Genomic DNA, 17,389 nt, shown 5'->3' with positions numbered 1-17,389 from the left:
CAACACCGTGTGTGGCTGTGTGTATGCGTGCATGTACATGCATGATTGCTACTGCAAACGTGTATTAGAGCAGGCATGACTGTGAGTATGTGGGCAAATACGCACGTGTGAGGGTCTATGAGTTTGAGAGTGAGAACACGATTGGGTGAGTTCCCTATGAGTGTGTCTGCAGGAGAGGGGATCTGTGTAACTGCTTTTGTGAGTCTGTCTCCAGCTATGGCTGGCAGCTTCTGGGTAGGGTAAAAACTAGAAAAGGTTCTATTTTGGCTGATTGGAGTTCTGCCTCGCTCCACCTCTGGCCCCTCATGTCACTTTCTGGACTCCGCTCACTGTTGTTGCTGGCAGGCAGGGGACAACAGTGCACCGGAAGAAGCCCTTCAGTTCCAATCATCGGGCCCCGCATCACCACATATCTTACCCGCTCTCAACAAAGGACCACAGCACCCACTCCCATCTGGCGTAGGGATCATTATCCGCCAGGATCTCCATCTCCTTGAGTGTCAGATGACTGCAGCTGACAGCAGCTCCAGACATCACCAGCATGTGGTCTAGCCTGGGTTGTGTGGGTGTTACGATTTCATGGGCTGGGGTCCCTGACTACATGTGAAGGAGAAAGTGAGCTGAGCACTGGTGGTGTCCTCCTCATCTGCCTGTTTGCAGATGCAATGTGACAGCTGTCCCATGCTGCTGCTGCCATGATTGCCCCTTCACACACGTTCTCCCCACACGCCCCCCTTCACACACAGCCCAGGGCGGGCAGGAAGTGCCACCTTCTCCCTCTTCCCCATCTGGATATGCAACCCAGCCGCCCCTATCCCATAAGCAGCTAAAAAGAACACCCTGCTTCATGTTGCCTTATTGAACCCTCCAATGGGGAGCCAAAATAAGCCCTTTCTTCCTTCCTGAAGTTTCTGTTGTCAAGGTACTTTTCCACAACAATGGGAACGGAAACTAATACAGTAACTGCCAACCAGACCTTCTGAAATTAGGAGGGAGTGTGGGAAGATGTAAGAACTCCACCCTCACCTGTGAAGTCAGAATAGTGAGTCCCGTCTCTGGGGAAATGGCTCAGTGGATAAGGCAATTGTGGTGTGAGTGTGAGGACCAGAGTCTGGATCTGTAGAAGCTGCACAAGAGCAAGCAGCTACTTGCAAACTCAGCATGGAGTCAGGAACCAGCAGCCTGGCTAGACTAGACAGCTCCAGGCTCCCTGAGAAACCCTACGCCAATAAATAAAATAGACATTCATAAAGACACCCAGTATGAACCTTTGGCCTCTGCAGGCATACCTACACACACACACACACACACACACACACACACACACACACACACACACACACACACACACGCTCCAACACACACATGCACAGCCCTTCAGAAAGGATCTCCCTGAATTCCCCCTTGCTGCTAGGGGTGAGTTCACAGCATCTTCTAGGCAGATGCTTCTGCCTCCAGCAGGAGGGGGCTGCTCAGTCTTACAGACCAAGGAAACTAGTCTGAGGCATCTGTCAGCTATACCAGATTGGCAGGTGGGCCTCCAGGCACATCTCCAAAAGAGGCCTCCAAGGGGCTAAGGGGCACGTGCCCCTCAAGCTACTTGGCACTGCGAGATTCAGCTTTTCCTATCCAGAATTCCTCCCAGTGATCCAGCTCCTTGTCCTTGACCCCTCTCTCATTTGCTTGTGGGTAGGGTGGGGTGGGGGTGGGGAGCAAGGCTAGGGACGGGGTGAGCCCAGTTTGCAAGCTTCAGATGCCTGGAGAGTGCCATGTGCGGCGCTCAATACGTACTTTCTGAGTGAATAGATGATGAATGAAAAAAAAAAGAGGCAAGAATGGAGGAGGAAGGGGTGGGGGGAGCGTGGGAGGTGAGAGGCAAGGCTGGGGTGCTAATGGGGAGCAGGCTGTCGGTGGGTTGAGAGCTAGGGCCCACACAGCTCTCAATTAAGTGAACTTGGATACAGAGAACGCGAAGGGGTAATCACTGACAGGCTGAGTCACCCCACTGCACAATCAGAAGCAATTCTGCTTCTCACGGCTCTGGAGGAATCAAAAGCCACTCTGCCTGGCAGCCCTTTGTGTACAGGTCGGCAGCGCTCTGCTGCCAGCTGTGCCTTCCTCCACACCAAGCAGGCGGCTTGTGTGTCCGCGGCAGCTGACTGACGTCTCTCCTCAGGAATATGATTGCCATCCCAACCTCCCCCATTTTAAACACAAAGCCCCGGTAACCTGCAAAGCTCAGGCAAATTTACCTACCCTACAAAAGCAAGCCCAAAGCATTCTCTTTCACAAACATGGCTCTCAGTGCTGTGGGTGCCAAAGTCGGGCAGACTGGGCAGAACTGGCCTGGGACAGACAGTTGGACAGATGGACCAAAGAACGGAGATTCTGATCTTAGAGAACAGAATGTGTGAGAACAAGGAGGGCTGGACAGCTGCCTAGATACTTTGCCACCTCATGTGGACAGACATAAATGATTTTGAGACCAAGTTCAGGCTGGGAAGGATCTGAAAAACCATTTATGACATAACCGTGGATTTGGGGAAGGGGTATGTTGACACCCTGTGAGCACCATGACATTCCTGGCTCTGGGCATTAGAACTGGCATCTGGTCAGCACTTGGCCAATTGATATTCTCAAGTCTCTACCTAGGCTGGATATATCTCAAACTCCCTGAGTCCTGAAGGTTAATGACTCTGAGGTGTGCTTCTGTGGGTCTCTTGAAAATTCTGATTTTTCCAGATGTAGATCCTGTCTACTGACTTACCCCAAAAGCCAGAGGCAAGGAGCAAGGAGCAAGGAGCACCTATCTAATGACATCCTTTGAATACAAAGATGGTGGGGTCCATCCCAGGCTATCACAAAGGCACCCCCTCCCCAACCTGGGCCTAAGGTCCATCTGGTAGATAGGGCTCAGAGGCCTTGGGAGTTGGCAGGCACAGAAAGAACTTGGCCCCAGGTTGCAGATGAAATGACAGATGAAGAAATATCTTTGTTAGTTTGTTTTTCTAAGATAGAGTCTTGCTGGGTGGGGTGGCACACACCTTTAAGCCCAGCACTGGAGACAGAGGCAGATGGATACATAGCAAGTTCCAGGAAGCCAAGGCTACAAAAGTGACATTGTGTCTCCAAAATTGATAGACAGACAGATAGATATGATAGACATACAGACCAGTAGATAGATGATAGATACTTGATAGATACATACATAATAGACTCATGTAGCTCAGACTGGCCTTAAACTTCTAGTACAGCTGGGGATGACCTTCAGTGTCTGATCCCCCTGCTCTAAATCTCATCTGCTGGGATTGTAAGTACTGGCCATCACACCTCCCTTATGTGGTGCTAGGAATTGAACCTAGGACTTCCAGCATTCTAGGCAAGTCCTCTACCAGCTGAGCTACATCACCAGCTCTGGAAGAACTCACTCTGTCTCTGTCTGTCTCTCCTCTCTCTCTCTCTCTCTCTCTCTCTCTCTCTCTCTCTCTCTCTCTCTCTCTCTCTCTCTCTCTCTCTCTCTCTCTCTCTCTCTCTCTCTCTCTCAGACAGGGGACAGGATTTCTCTGTGCAACAGTCCTAGCTGGCCTAGACTAGCTTTGTAGACCAGGCTGTCATAGAACTCACAGAGATCTGTCTGCCTCTGCCTCCCAAGTGTTGGGATTAAAGATGTGTGCCGTTGCTGCCCGACTCTGGGAGAACTTTTAAGCACAGATTTTAATGCTTCAGCATTCCACACTCAGAAGCCATGGCAAAGTCTGTCTGAGGCCATCAGCAAGGTAGAATCGTAGTCAGCACCATAAGCCTGCTTCCTCTTTATGTCTGTTTTTAACTTCAGAAGAAAGGGTGGGGTAGGAATAGCATTCCACACTGAAAGGTACCATTTAAAAAACACTCAGATCAGACTCAAGATGAGATCACGTGCCTAGCCTGCACCCCAGCAACCTGAGACGTCCAATGTCATCATCAGTCACCAACCCTGGTGAAGGCCAAGCAGAAATTTGGAACTTGTAACAAGAGATGAAACAGGAAAAGGTAGAAATCCGCTTCCCACTTCTGAGATCCCGAGGAGGGCTCTGCCATAAGCAGGAGGATGGAAAACTCAGCTGTGGGCAGGCACAGAAGAACGGGGGCAACGAAGTGAGCAGCAGGCAAGAGCTGCCTTAAAAGGCTGTGTTTCTCCCTGCCTTGCCACTCCCCCATCCCTACCCTGTGCTGGCTCCTCCATACCTACTATGGGCTGTGCGTGCGTGTGTGTGTGTGTGTGTGTGTGTGTGTGTGTGTGTGTGTGTGTGTGTGTGTGTGGTGTGTATGCTCATGTGTGCACGAGTGTTGGGGATATGTATTGGGTAGGTATTTTTTGTGGTATGCTTGCCATGTCTGTTTGTTTATGGTGTGTTGTGCCAGGCGGGAGTGGGTAGGTATTCTGGATTGGGGAAACACAAGAGAGATAACTGGTGAACTACAAAATGAAGGGAGCACTGCAAAGCCACCCCAGCCCTAGTGCTTGTTAGGTTTAGTCTGCTTCAGTTGCCTGTTAATATCGGGTACACCTGAGTATGTTCTATCGCGAGCTGCGAGGCATGGGCTGCTCCTGGTGTCTCTCTACCTGCCTTGAGCTGAAAACCTCTCTCAGCATCATTTGATGTGTCTGGCCAGGGAATGTGATTTCTGTGACTTCTGTCCTGTCTTGCCCACCCCCCCCCCTTCCAGCAGGACTCAAACCCTGCTGGAACCAGAGACTCACAGTCAACAAATGGCCTGAGACCCTCTGAACCTGTGGTCCTAGAGCCTGCTCTAAAGTATCCAGTGGGAAAACAGAACCACAAACCTCTTCAGAAGTGCGGGGTATCAGCAGGTTGTCACCCAGCTGCCACCCCAGTCTCTGATTTTGACCCCTTGGTACCTGTGAACCTTCCTGCAGGGTTAGCCGCTGGCAGAGCCAGAGGCATATGAAAACACCCTGAAAAAGTTTGTGGAGATCAGGGACAATAGAGTTACCGGAGCCACACCCCAGGACCTCTGCACATTTCCAGCCCCAGTGATGTGGTCCCAAGGCGCCATCACCGCTTCTCAGTGGCTTTCCGCGTGCTCACTTTTCTGCTGGAATGACCTCCTCTGACCCAATGAGGCTGATCAGGCAGGTGCAGGGAATGTGGGGGAGCGCCTTTCCCTCAGCACCGCCTTGCTTGGCTGTGTCTCAAGAAAGCAATGCTGAGCCGGGCGTTGGTGGCGCACACGTTTAATCCCAGCACTCGGGAGGCAGAGGCTGGCGGATCTCTGTGAGTTCGAGGCCAGCCTGGTCTACAGAGCGAGTTCCAGGACAGCCTCCAAAGCCACAGAGAAACCCTGTCTTGAAAAACCAAAAAAAAAAAAAAAAAGAAAGAAAAAAAAAGAAAAAAGAAAAAAGAAAAAAAGAAAGCAATGCTGTCCTGTGTGAAATCAAATGCCAAATCACAAGCCTCCATTGCCTGGGGGCTGGGAAGGGTGGCCGGAGGCTGCTCAGAGCTGAGATCCCTGATGCCCACTGGCAGTGGAGACCCATGGTTCAGATATTTTCTTTGCATCTCTATCACTTTGTTGGCCACAGCCTGACCAGCTCCTTGCGAGTGGGCATCTTGTCTTATTTTCCTCAGGAAATTAGGTAAGTGTGTAGATTTGAGTTGGATGTCTCTTTATATTTCATCTGAATAACTGACTCCATTAGGTCAACAGGCAAAAGCTGGGATGCACAGTCGCCTTACCGTGTAGGTCATGGGTCAGTCATGTTTCTTCTAATAACAGCCAAACATGGGTGAAGAGGAAGTTTAGCATCACCATTTTTTTTAATAGACAGGGATTCTGTATCACAGACTGGCCTTGATCTTCCTATATATCTGAGAATGAGTCTGAATTTGTGATAATCTTGTTCCCACCTCCCAAGTACTGGAATTACAGAATTATATGCCACTATGCCTGGGTTACATAATACTGAACATGAAATCCAGGACTTCAGGCATATGAAGCAAGCACTCTACCAACCGAGCTGCATACTCCACCCCAGATATTAAACGTCCTGTCCACTACGAGAACTCAAGAGACAACCAGGAAGTTAGGTGTCACAGCTAACACATCAGCTGCTCAGGTACTCTCGTGCTTGGTCCTTATGACACCTGTTTCTACAATGACCCAGGCAGGCATTACTCACAGCATTAGAGACAGGGTTTCTTGAGGCCACAGCTTAAAAGATGATTCTAGAAATTGGGGTTTCTGGCTCACAGGCCACAGCTCACTCTTCCTGAACCTGTACAGCCTCCTCATAAGGCAGCCAAGACATGAACAGGGCTGTCCTGGCATGATGTACCTGGTAGGGCAGGCACTACTGACTCCCACCTTCTGGAACCTGTATCATAGCAACCCTTAAAGGGGACAGTTGTGTCATAGGTGGGATTAACTGCCAGGAACACTGCATTGTCATGGCATTCCAAGTATTTATCAAACACCTAATGTGTGATTACAATCAGGGTCCTGTCACTATAGCAGTGATCAGGACAGAGTCCTCCTTCACAGATGAAGTTATATAAGGAAACGGCAAAGTTGTTTGGCTTCAACCTCCCATACAAGACCATTCTCTTCTCCCAGCTCATCCCCCATTATCCAAGCTGTCTATATTCACTATGCTGGCTGCTTTTGACCCATAGTATAAGGAGTCACTGGCACTACCAGGATGCTACTGGACATCTGGGGTCATTTATGACTGTGTCTTCAAATTCTCTTTACTTCTGACAACTTTTTAACAACTGTGCCTCGCATTCAGTTACATTTCCTCCTAGAGCATTGCAAGCCATAATTTAAGACCCTGTGTCCCGTGGTGTCACTGTCTTTCCTGTGAACTCTATGCAAACTTTTCTTCCACAACCCTCCCAGGCGTCTCTCTCTGCTTCCCATGCCCAAGCCCTGGGGTTGTCCAGACAACACTTCCGCAGGGAAGATGACTGTGTATTTGAAAGGCACTCGCCCTCTCTCTGCTTCTTTTTCCTCTTTTATAATGTGAAATAAGACTTTGGTGTGTAGCCCCATCTAGCCTTGCACCCCTAGTCCTCCAACCTCCCCTCCTGAGTACTGGATGAGGCTGGGAGTTAAGGATGCCATGTGCTGGCATGTCGGGCCCTCTCTGTTCCTCTCAAAAACCGAAAGCAGTTTTATCCAATACTGAATTCCTAACCTCTAGCACAGTTCCTGACCCAGGACTTAGTGTTCAGAAATAGGATTCCATGAGCCAGGGTTTCTCTGTATAACAGCCCTGTCATGGAACTTGCTTTGTAGTCCCAGCTGACCTTGAACTCATGGAGAGTCACCTGCCTCTGCCTCCTCAGTACTTGGGTTAAAGATGTGCACTACCAAACCTGGTTTACAATGAGGTGGTGCACACCTTTGCTTCCAGCACTTGGGAGGCAGAGGCAGGTGGATCTCTGTGAGTTTGAGGTCAGCCTGATCTACATATTGGGTTCCAAGACAGCCAGGGCTATCTAGAGAGAGCCTGTCTCAAAATAAGTCAAAACACCAAATGTTTTCATCCTTAACCCCAGCCTAGGGGACACGTTGGAATGTATTCAATGGCTCTAGCACAGCTGTGACAAACCTGACCTCAGGGCATACAAGATAAGTTTATTAGTTACTTCCATGTTGCTGTGACAAACAGTTGACAAGACTCCTTAGAAGGAAGATAAATTTATTTTGCCTCTCAGTTTCAGTGGGCTCACCCGCCATGACAGGGAAGACATTTATGCCAGTGTTCTGCTGGCTTCTCCCCTACACCCAGCCAAGAAGGTGATGCTATTCCCATTCAAGGTGTGTCTTCTTCATTCTGGAAATCACACAGACACACAAAAAGGTGTGCCTCGCCATCTCCTGGGTGATGTTCCCATGAGGCTGACAATGAAGCTGATTGTCACTGTAGACCTTGGTAGTACTGCATGTAGCCTAAACCTCTGTTCAGGCTGAGGCAGTGGAAGGTATGTGTAGACTTGTGTTAGGCCTTCCTTCTGGGGATTCACTGACTGACACAAGCTTTAATGGTGTAGCTGTAGTCATGGGTCTGTGTGGATGCCAAGGTGGGTTTCAGGGAAAGGATCTAGGATCTACTGAGCACCCTGCTGTCTCAGTTTGCCTGGGCCCTTGGAATTCCTGGGGCATAAGACTTCAGTCCCAAGTAATGATAAACTCACAGCATCCCTGGAGTCTAGAAGGAAGGCCTACACAAGCAGGAAGCTGGGATTCGCAGAAAACAAAATTAGTCAACAAAATCCACTGATCTGGCCCTTGGCCCTCATCAAGTAGCCTGCTGGGGCAAGGTGACTAAATAAATAGAAAGATCTAGTAGATGCATGTATGCCTCAGTAAAGCTGCCTCTCAAGATATGATCCTGAGCTTGTTTGTAGACAACACAGAATATTGTATGGAGAAGTGGGGTGATTTGTTAAACTGGGGGCAGGAGAAATAAATAGTTCATGATACCTTCACACACTGCTTATTCCCTTCCTTCTCCCTCAGGCAGAAGCCTCCCGGCAGACATCAAAGGGTGGGGCAGAGGAACAGAAGAGAGGGTGGGAGAAGTCTAAGAAGGTGTGGGAGGGAAGGAGTGGAAGGGAATCCAGGGAATCCTCCCAGTGGAAGGGAGTCAGAAGACGGGTAGAAGATGGTTGGCTCCAGATGAATTGCAGGAGAGGGAGGGGCTAGTTGGAGACTCAGAAGACAGTTGACTGTGATGAAGATGAAAGGACCCCAGAGGACCAGCGTCAGGCAGGAAGGGGGACAGTGCAAGGCCAAAGTGGAGCTGTAAACAGGATGTGAGAACAGCATAGTACCGCTGCTGCTGGATGTCGAGGCGGGGTTTCTCGTGTGTGAGCTGGGACCGGAACAAGAGAGTAAAGGGAAGGTGGAAGATATGAACAGGTGCTATGATACACACGTGTGAAGACATGAACAGGTGCTATGATACACATGTGTGAAGACGTGAACAGGTGCTATGATACACACGTGTGAAGACATGAACAGGTGCTATGATACACACGTGTGAAGACATGAACAGGTGCTATGATACACACGTGTGAAGATGTGAACAGGTGCTATGATACACACGTGTGAAGATGTGAACAGGTGCTATGATACACGCGTGTGAAGACGTGAACAGGTGCTATGATACACACGTGTGAAGACGTGAACAGGTGCTATGATACACACGTGTGAAGACGTGAACAGGTGCTATGATACACACGTGTGAAGACGTGAACAGGTGCTATGATACACACGTGTGAAGATATGAACAGGTGCTATGATACACGCGTGTGACGATGTCCCAGAGAGAAGAACATTATCTTGTATACTAACCGGGAAATAATTCATTTTAGAGTCAGGATCTCACTACGTAGTTCTGACTAGCCTGGAACTAACTATGGAGGCCACCCTAGTCTTGTACTCATAGAGATCTGCCTGAGTCTGCCTTCTGAGTGATGGGATTAAGGTCATATTTCAGGACACCGGGGCCTAATTTTAAAAGAAATGATAATCAACATTTGGTTTGGTTTGGTTTGGTTTGGTTTTTTGAGATGGGGATCTCATTCTGTAGCACTGGCTTGCCTAGAATGCATTACGTAGATCAAGCTGATCTTAAACTCATATTTATCTATCTCTGAGTGCTGTCACCGCACCTGGTAATAATGATATTTTTTAAACCAGCAACATGAAGCAACTACACACACACACACACACACACACACACACACACACACACAGAGTCACCACACCTGATATCATTGATGTTTTTTAAAATAGGCAACATGAAGCAACTACACACACACACACACACACACACACACACACACATACACACTACAGGCTAGAGAGCAAACCCAGGTTTTTGAACGAAGCCACAAAATTAAACCTGATAAATGAGAATCTGTTTATGGTGGAAAAGCAAAACAAACAAAAAATAATGTAATCTTAGGCTAAATTTATGTTGTTTGATCATTAAAAAGGCACAACAGCTTAATTACTAAAGATGTCTCCAATACTGGACGTCAAAACACAGTGTAAGAGTAAGAGACAGGTATTTACATTTAATGGAACAAACCTTAAAAGATACAATCTAAGAACTGAACCTTTCCCTATGAATCTCACACCCCAGTCACCCTGGGGTGCAGTCTATCCTCAAAGCACCCTCATCTGTTTCTACCACTACAGAACCAGAATCTGAAACAGTTTGTCAGCATCCTGGCACCATCCCAGGATGCTGTCCATGCCTACTGCCAACTCTGGCTTGATGCAATCTGGAAATTCTGGTATTGGAGGAGAGCCGGTAGGAGACAATGAAAGCAGAAAGGCTAGCCAACTGTAAGTACTGGCGACTGCTGTACGCACCACTATAGTTATACCATTGAGCACAGAGTCTGCCACACAGTTGGAGCTCAACAAATGTTCATTGAGTAAGCGGATGAAACTTTGCAGCAGCTAGAAGTTGCATTTGTAAAACACTGACCCAGTCCCTTCCAGCTGGGAACCCTGGCAACTTCTCTGAAACCACTGCCTTAATTTCCCTTTCAGAAATTTGTACTCACTCATAACCCTCCACAACCTAAGTTATGCTGTCCCATGCTTGGGAGTTTGAACACTGTTCCTAACTAACGGTGCTGCTTTGGACTGCTATGTATGGAACCTTTGGGATGTGAGGCCTGGCTGATGATGTTAGCCACTACAAGTGGGCCTTTGGGAACGCCGATGTTGAATATTGATTGACAGGATTTAGAATCACCTAGCAGACAAGTGCTTGGGCATGCCTGTGCAGGGTGTTTCTGGATATTCTTTTAACTGAGAAGATCTATCATGAACATAGGTTGTGGTGATGTCTTGCTTATACAAATAAAGCCTGTCTGAAGGTCAGAGAATGGAGCTTGCCACTAGTTAACCATAGAGGTTTGAAGGTCTGTATAGACATACAGGAAGTGAGATGGCAGTCAGAGAGACGATATAAGCGGGCAGAAACAAGAAATTGCTCTCTGGACTGCTGAGACGTTGAGGGGGTAGGTGTGGCTGTGGCTTGCTCCTTCTCTCTGATCTCTCAGCATTTTCCTCTATATCTGACTCCGGGTTTTTATTATTTAGACCAATGAAGAGCTCCATTTACAATAGGGGGTACAATTCTGTGGCTTGGAATCCTAGACTGCATAAGAAGGTGAAAACTACCTAGCACCAGTGTCCATTGCTCTCTGCTTCCTCACTGAGGATGTAAGGTTCCCAGCTGCCCCAAGCCTCTACCACCATGGCAGAATTTGCCCTTGAACTGGGAGGCAAAACAAATCTGTTTCTTTTCTAAAGGAGTGATTTTATTGCACCTGTCAGGTATTTTATTGTCCAGCAAGAAGAGCCACTAATCCATGGGTTATGCCAGTCTCCAGGTCTGGTCTGATACTCTACCTAATCCACCAGTATAAGCAGCTGCCACCTCTAGATGCTGGCACTGTGTATGGAACCACTCTAGCTGCCATCTCCTCCCAGCCATGATGGATGGTTCCCGCTGAAACCAGGAGCCAAAGCCACTTTCCTTTAAGTCTATCTGCCAGGTATTTTGTCAGAGTATGTAACACATCTTAGCACCTGCTTCTTTCCAGTTCTGTTCAGCCCTTCATCTACCATCAATCCTCCCCATACCCCCTCCCCCCCATAACACTATACCACCTGGAAGCACACACCACCTCCTGGCCTTGCTAAGGCTGTTGGCTCACCTAGAATCTCTTCCATGACTGACCACCAAGGTGGACACCTCTATCCCACTCAAAGCCTAGTCTTCTGGCCCTTGTCAATATCCTCCCTCTAAGGAAACCTTCCTACTTTACCTTGCTGCTTTGTCTGATCTTTCTCATTGAACCAGTTGTTTCTAGAACAATGTGTGTGTGTGTGTGTGTGTGTGTATGTGTGTGTGTGTGTTTAATTCATGTGTCACCATTTATAAGCCTTTGGAATCCATTTAGGTTAACCCTAGTTTATTCATCTTCATATACCCAGCTAAACTGTCCGTGCAGAGATGGGGGGTAGTGGTATGGAGGGAGAAGACAGCTTCAAAGAGTTTGGTAGAGGAAACATTATTAGGTTGCTGTTAAGAAAATAAAACTGTGGTTTCAGAAACTGAACGTTCTTTTCCTAACTCAGATACACTGAGAAGCAGAAGTCCCACTAAGACGGGAAGGAGCCCTTATACCATTCTCCTTTGGTAAAAACACTGCTTCCCTTAGGCACTGCCCCTTCAACTAAGCCCAGTTTTCACCAGAGAAGACATGGTCACACTTTCCTCCTGTTTCCATCCTTTGTTTGGAAGAACTCGTCCTGATCTCAGAGCAGTTCCATAATAAGGGTACGTGTTCCTTCCGGCTTCCATCTGCCCAGTCATCTTGCTAATTGGAGGAACTCTGGTTCCCCTGGTGCCTGATTCTGCCAGGCAGAAACGTCCTCTCCGGTTTTTTGGATGTAGTTAGTGTTCCTGCTGGCCCCTTCTTGGGAGTTCGCTTGTCATTCGGGCCTCATGAAAGGCTCCCTTACAACGACTCATTCACTGTAGTTCATTGTCCTTACCCATTCATTCGCATTCATGGGTATAATTCCTCCAGCAGCCGCATGCACAGGGCGTGCGCACGTGTGTTGAGACCCCCATGTCCCCATTAGCACTGAGGACACTTGAATAAAAGGCAGTGTCGCCTGAATAAAGAACTGCTCCCCGCTCTAATGGGTGGCAAGTCTGTTGTACTCAAGTTATCTCAAGAAATAGGAAAGTGCATGGTTGCTGAGAGCTGAGAAGGAGGAGGGGCAGGGCGATCCTGGCAGCCAACTTCTTAAAACACTGTCAGGGACTGGGGTCCAGAGACTGCAGCAGGCTCCTCCCATCCTTCGTGAACCAGCCCATTCTGGAGACGCGCTGCACCATACATGATGCTCTCATACTTCTTCTTTTTTTATTTATTTATTTATTTATTTATTTATTTTTTCGAGACAGGGTTTCTCTGTGGCTTTGGAGGCTGTCCTGGAACTCCCTTGGTAGTCCAGGCTGGTCTCGAACTCACAGAGATCCACCTGCCTCTGCCTCCCGAGTGCTGGGATTAAAGGCCTGCGCCACCAACACCCGGCCGCTCTCATACTTCTTAGACTCTCCTTCCACTTCCTACATTGAATCCGGTTCCATTCAGCCAGCAGCTCCGCTCTCTTTGTTTTGGTTTGTTGGTTTTATTTGTGGGGTAGTGCTGGGATCCAGGGCCTTGAGGTTGCCAGACAAATGCTCTCTGCTGAGCTATGTGCACAGCTCTTCATAATGCATTTTTTGTTTGTTTGTTTTTTTCGAGACAGGGTTTCTCTGTGGCTTTGGAGGCTGTCCTGGAACTAGCTCTTGTAGACTAGGCTGGTCTCGAACTCACAGAGACCCACCTGCCTCTGCTTCCCAAGTGCTGGGATTAAATGCGGGCACCACAACTGCCCCGCCTCTTTTTTTTTTTTTTTGGTTTTGTTTTGTTTTTTGTTTTTTGTTTTGGTTTTTCGAGACAGGGTTTCTCTGTGGCTTTGAAGGCTGTCCTGGAACTAGCTCTTGTAGACCAGGCTGGCCTCGAACTCACAGAGATCCACCTGCCTCTGCCTCCCAAGTGCTGGGATTAAAGGCGTGTGCCACCAATGCCCGGCCCTGCCCCGCCTCTTAATAACATTTTTAGGATGATTATTATTAGCACTATAGGAAGCAAAGCAAAACTAAGAGCATGAACTAGGAAATAAGAAAAATAGGTAAAGGGCCGTTTTATTAATCATCTACTTCTTGACCACTGAAAGATGATTGCAGGCCACCCCAAGCACCAGCCTTGATTCTCCCTGACATTAGAGCTTGACCATTTCTGCAGAGTGTTGTCGGGGCCTATTTTAATCCAACCCTTCACTGACAGAGCCTTCGCTGGTTGTCACTGCATAGACCCTGAAGCCAATGGGTTTCTTAGCAAAGCCACTTCATGGACTCAAGAGATTTCAAATGTTGGGCAGAAAGAGGATGGACTGCAGTCTCTGTAAAAGCTCAGTGGGCCTGACGGGAAAGGCTTTGCCTATCAGCAGCTGTTTCAGGCCTTGCCTGGCTCCTGCTCCAGCGGACACTGGTTGCTGTTTGCTTGCCTGGTGAGAAACACCAGAAAGTCTTCTCTCCCAGGATAGATACCATCAAAAGGGCAGTTGGTCCTTCCCAGGGGTGTATGCTCTCTTGTATGACTTGGGGATCATACAGAAGTAGGTTAGAATCCTGCTTTGACAAAAGGCCTTGGAGAAGCCTCTGAACTGTTTTAAACCCAAGTTTTTCTGTTAGTATTTATACGTTTCTTAGCTTTGGCATCTGGAAAAATTAGACGGGATACTGTCATGCTCGACATTAATAATGTTTGGTCGACACTGGATCACATGTCCAATAAAAGTCTTATTACAGTGGAGCTGGAAAAGTCTTATCACCTGGCAACGTTGTGAAGCTGCAGTAAGGCCCATCACTGGTGCGGTTTCCGTGACGCTGCTATATGAAAGTATACACACACAGCTGGGCATGATACCTAACGCTTGTTCATACTGACTGTTTCACTTGTGGTGGTGGCGAACCTTCATTGTTATACCGACAAGTTTATAATGAGCTAGGAGTCGTGAGGGGGAAGACAGGCCTTCAATGTGTGTGGTACCACTCGTTGGGCTGGGCTCTCAGGAATAAGAAAGAGAAAGCTAGTTGAGCACCTGCATCCATACCTCTCTGCTTCCTGACTGCAGATGCCTGTGACCAGCTTTCCCACACACCCAGACTATGCCTGCCCTGCCAGAATGAAGCCTCTCTTTCTTAAGTTGCTGTTATCAGGAGCTTTGTCACAGCAAGGGCAAAAGTAGCTAATACATTGACTTGTGTGTTGTATGATATCTTCGTTACTATTTTAGAGTATATGTCTTCTACCTAGAAAGAAATGGTTTACTGTAAACAATATACAGCAGCTTCATACGTCTCTTTATTGCAAGAAGCCATGTGAAATGACTGTTCTGTACTGTTAGGCTTGTATAAGTCACTCTGTGATGAACTCACCTATAGACAATTGCCTTGACTATGTCCCTGTCAATAGACAATGCCTGAGTATAATGATTTGTAGATGAAGCTGTCCTGTGTGTACAGCAAGTTTAGAACATCCCTAGATGCTGTTTGTACTCACCCACACCAAACTGTGACATTTAAAAATATCTCTAGACATTTTCACATATTCCCTGGGGAGCAAAATTCCTCCTCAGTTGAAAGGCATTGCCATACCCACCCTGGGTTTTTCCTAAAGATTAGATGACATGTTAGCACATGTAGGTATCTCACACAGCAATCCAGTACACAGGGGATGACCCACATGTGCTAGTTCATTTAATACTTTAAGTAAAATTTCTGTAAGTTCCCCTCCCATACTCACTTACCAGGGATAGTCCCTGGGTGGAGTGTCACAGTCCCTAGGAAAGAGCTCTGGGGGAGGTGTCCAAGCCGAGTGGTATCACTAGTGACTTCATTAATCTCAAAATGAAGAGCAGTAGACATCTCAAAAGGCTCTGGTGTATTTGGAATTGCATAACTGCATGAAGGGAAAGGGGGGGGGTTGTAGTTTGCTATGGTATAGAATTCTGTCATCGCTGCCTTGTTTTTATTTTATTTTTTGTTTTTGTTTTTGCTTTTTTGTTTTGTTTTATTTTTTGAGGTGCTGGACCTAGTATTTAGCACAAGCTAAGCACAGAACTATATTCTCAGTGCATTTTCACAATTCTGTTTTCATTTGAGAGAGGGTCTTACTAAGTTGCCCAGGCTAGCCTCAGACTCACTTTGCAGCCCAGCAAGAACTTGAATTTATGATCTTCTTAACCCAGTATCCCAGGTAGCTGTGGTTACATTTAGACCAATACACTCATATACATCACCAGCCGGATGAACGTCTTTGGGAAGTACTTAGGTCACATGGGTAGAGTCCTCAAAAGTGGGATTATTATCCTTATAAGAAGAGGCCCAGAAAGCAGCCATATCCCCACATGACACAGAGACCACGCAAGAAGGCACACTCTATAAAGTAGAAAGTGGACCCTCACCAGACCCTGAATCTGCTGGGGCCTTCATCTCCAACTTCTCAGTCCTCAGAAATTGAAAATGAAAATCTGTTACTTAGAAGTCATGGGATCTGTAACTCTTTATTTTTATAGCAGCCCAACCACAGTAAGACATTACTGGAAGCCCAGATACTGCAGCAACTTAGGAGTCATTTCCAAGGAGACAATCCATTTCTGTCTCAATTCCTTCTCTCCCCCTTGCTGTTCTGGGAGGATATAGAATTCATGCTAGAGGAGATAACAAGGGCAGTGTGGAGAGAATGCTGAGTCTGTTGGCATGGCCAGGGCAAGGGAGGAAAAAGCTAGGCTCTGCAGGCTATAAGCACAGGCACAGAGGAGAAGCTTCCTGTCCTGAATGCCCGCTATCCACCTGGCCTCAGCTGCTCTGACCATCCTACTTGCCCTGACCCAGGCTTTCTCTGCATACGGACAGGGCATGTTGAATCTGGAGGTTCCTTAAGAGCTAGAACCAATGGGAACCTTCTAAATCAGCACTGGTTTCTTCCAGAACAAAAACCAACAGAACACTGTCATCCTGGGCCTCTGTAAGGACTGGCCTAGGAATCTACTCAAGTTTCAAACTTTGCAGATACACAGATTTCCTTCCTTTCTTCTTACTCTCTCTCCTTTTCCTTTTGAAGGCAAGAATTCTACCACTCAACTACATCCCAGATCTTGGTTTTTTTGAGAACTTGTTATGTAGTCTAGGCTGACCTTTAACTCACAATCCTCCTGCCTCAGCCTCTCAAGCATTGGGATTACAGAATTATGCCAACACCTCAAGCCTTAAGTCCTTGATATAAAGTGGTATATTTTCATAGAACCTATTTGCAATGTCTCCTGTGTTTTAAATCATGTCTGCATTAATTGCAACACCCACCAAAATGTAAATGCTATGGGAATAGCTGTTATTTTGTATTCCCCAGGGAATCATGATTTTTTTTTTCTGTATGTGCTCAGTACAGACACAACTGGTTTTCCCTACATACATTCGATCCAAGATATTGGTTAAATCTACAGATGTAGAACCTGCAGATAGAGAGGGACTTAAAGGAATCTGAGAGGCTCAACCTTTTTCTTGTGTGTGCAAGCATGTGTGTGTGTGTGTGAGTGTGTGAGTGTGTGATTGCATGCATACACGCACATACATGTGCATGGGTGTATATGAGAGGCAAACTGTTTTTTGTTGTTGTTGTTGTTGTTTTGATTTGTCCGTCCCCACCCTCACAATGGCTCACCAATT

The 17,389-nt window shown here is 47.3% G+C and overlaps 1 protein-coding gene across 2 annotated transcripts in view; it reads right to left on the bottom strand.

Annotated features, from left to right (window-relative positions):
- Lzts1 (leucine zipper tumor suppressor 1) overlaps positions 1-17,389 on the bottom strand; it is a 54,972-nt gene that overhangs the window by 18,544 nt on the left and 19,039 nt on the right. Inside the window, exon 1 of one of the 2 annotated variants that reach the window (XM_040742203.1) lies at positions 6,185-6,358. The exons of the other annotated variant lie outside the window; for it this stretch is intronic. The gene's annotated coding sequence lies outside the window, so the exon portion shown is untranslated. Of the gene's footprint in view, positions 1-6,184; positions 6,359-17,389 lie in introns of those variants that run through there. 2 annotated transcript variants of the gene reach the window in all.

This window comes from Mesocricetus auratus, unplaced genomic scaffold (genome assembly GCF_017639785.1).
Source record: "Mesocricetus auratus isolate SY011 unplaced genomic scaffold, BCM_Maur_2.0 Super-Scaffold_6731, whole genome shotgun sequence".
NCBI lineage: Eukaryota > Metazoa > Chordata > Mammalia > Rodentia > Cricetidae > Mesocricetus > Mesocricetus auratus.
Note: the sequence above shows the minus strand (reverse complement) of the source record. Positions and strands in the feature narration are given on the sequence as shown.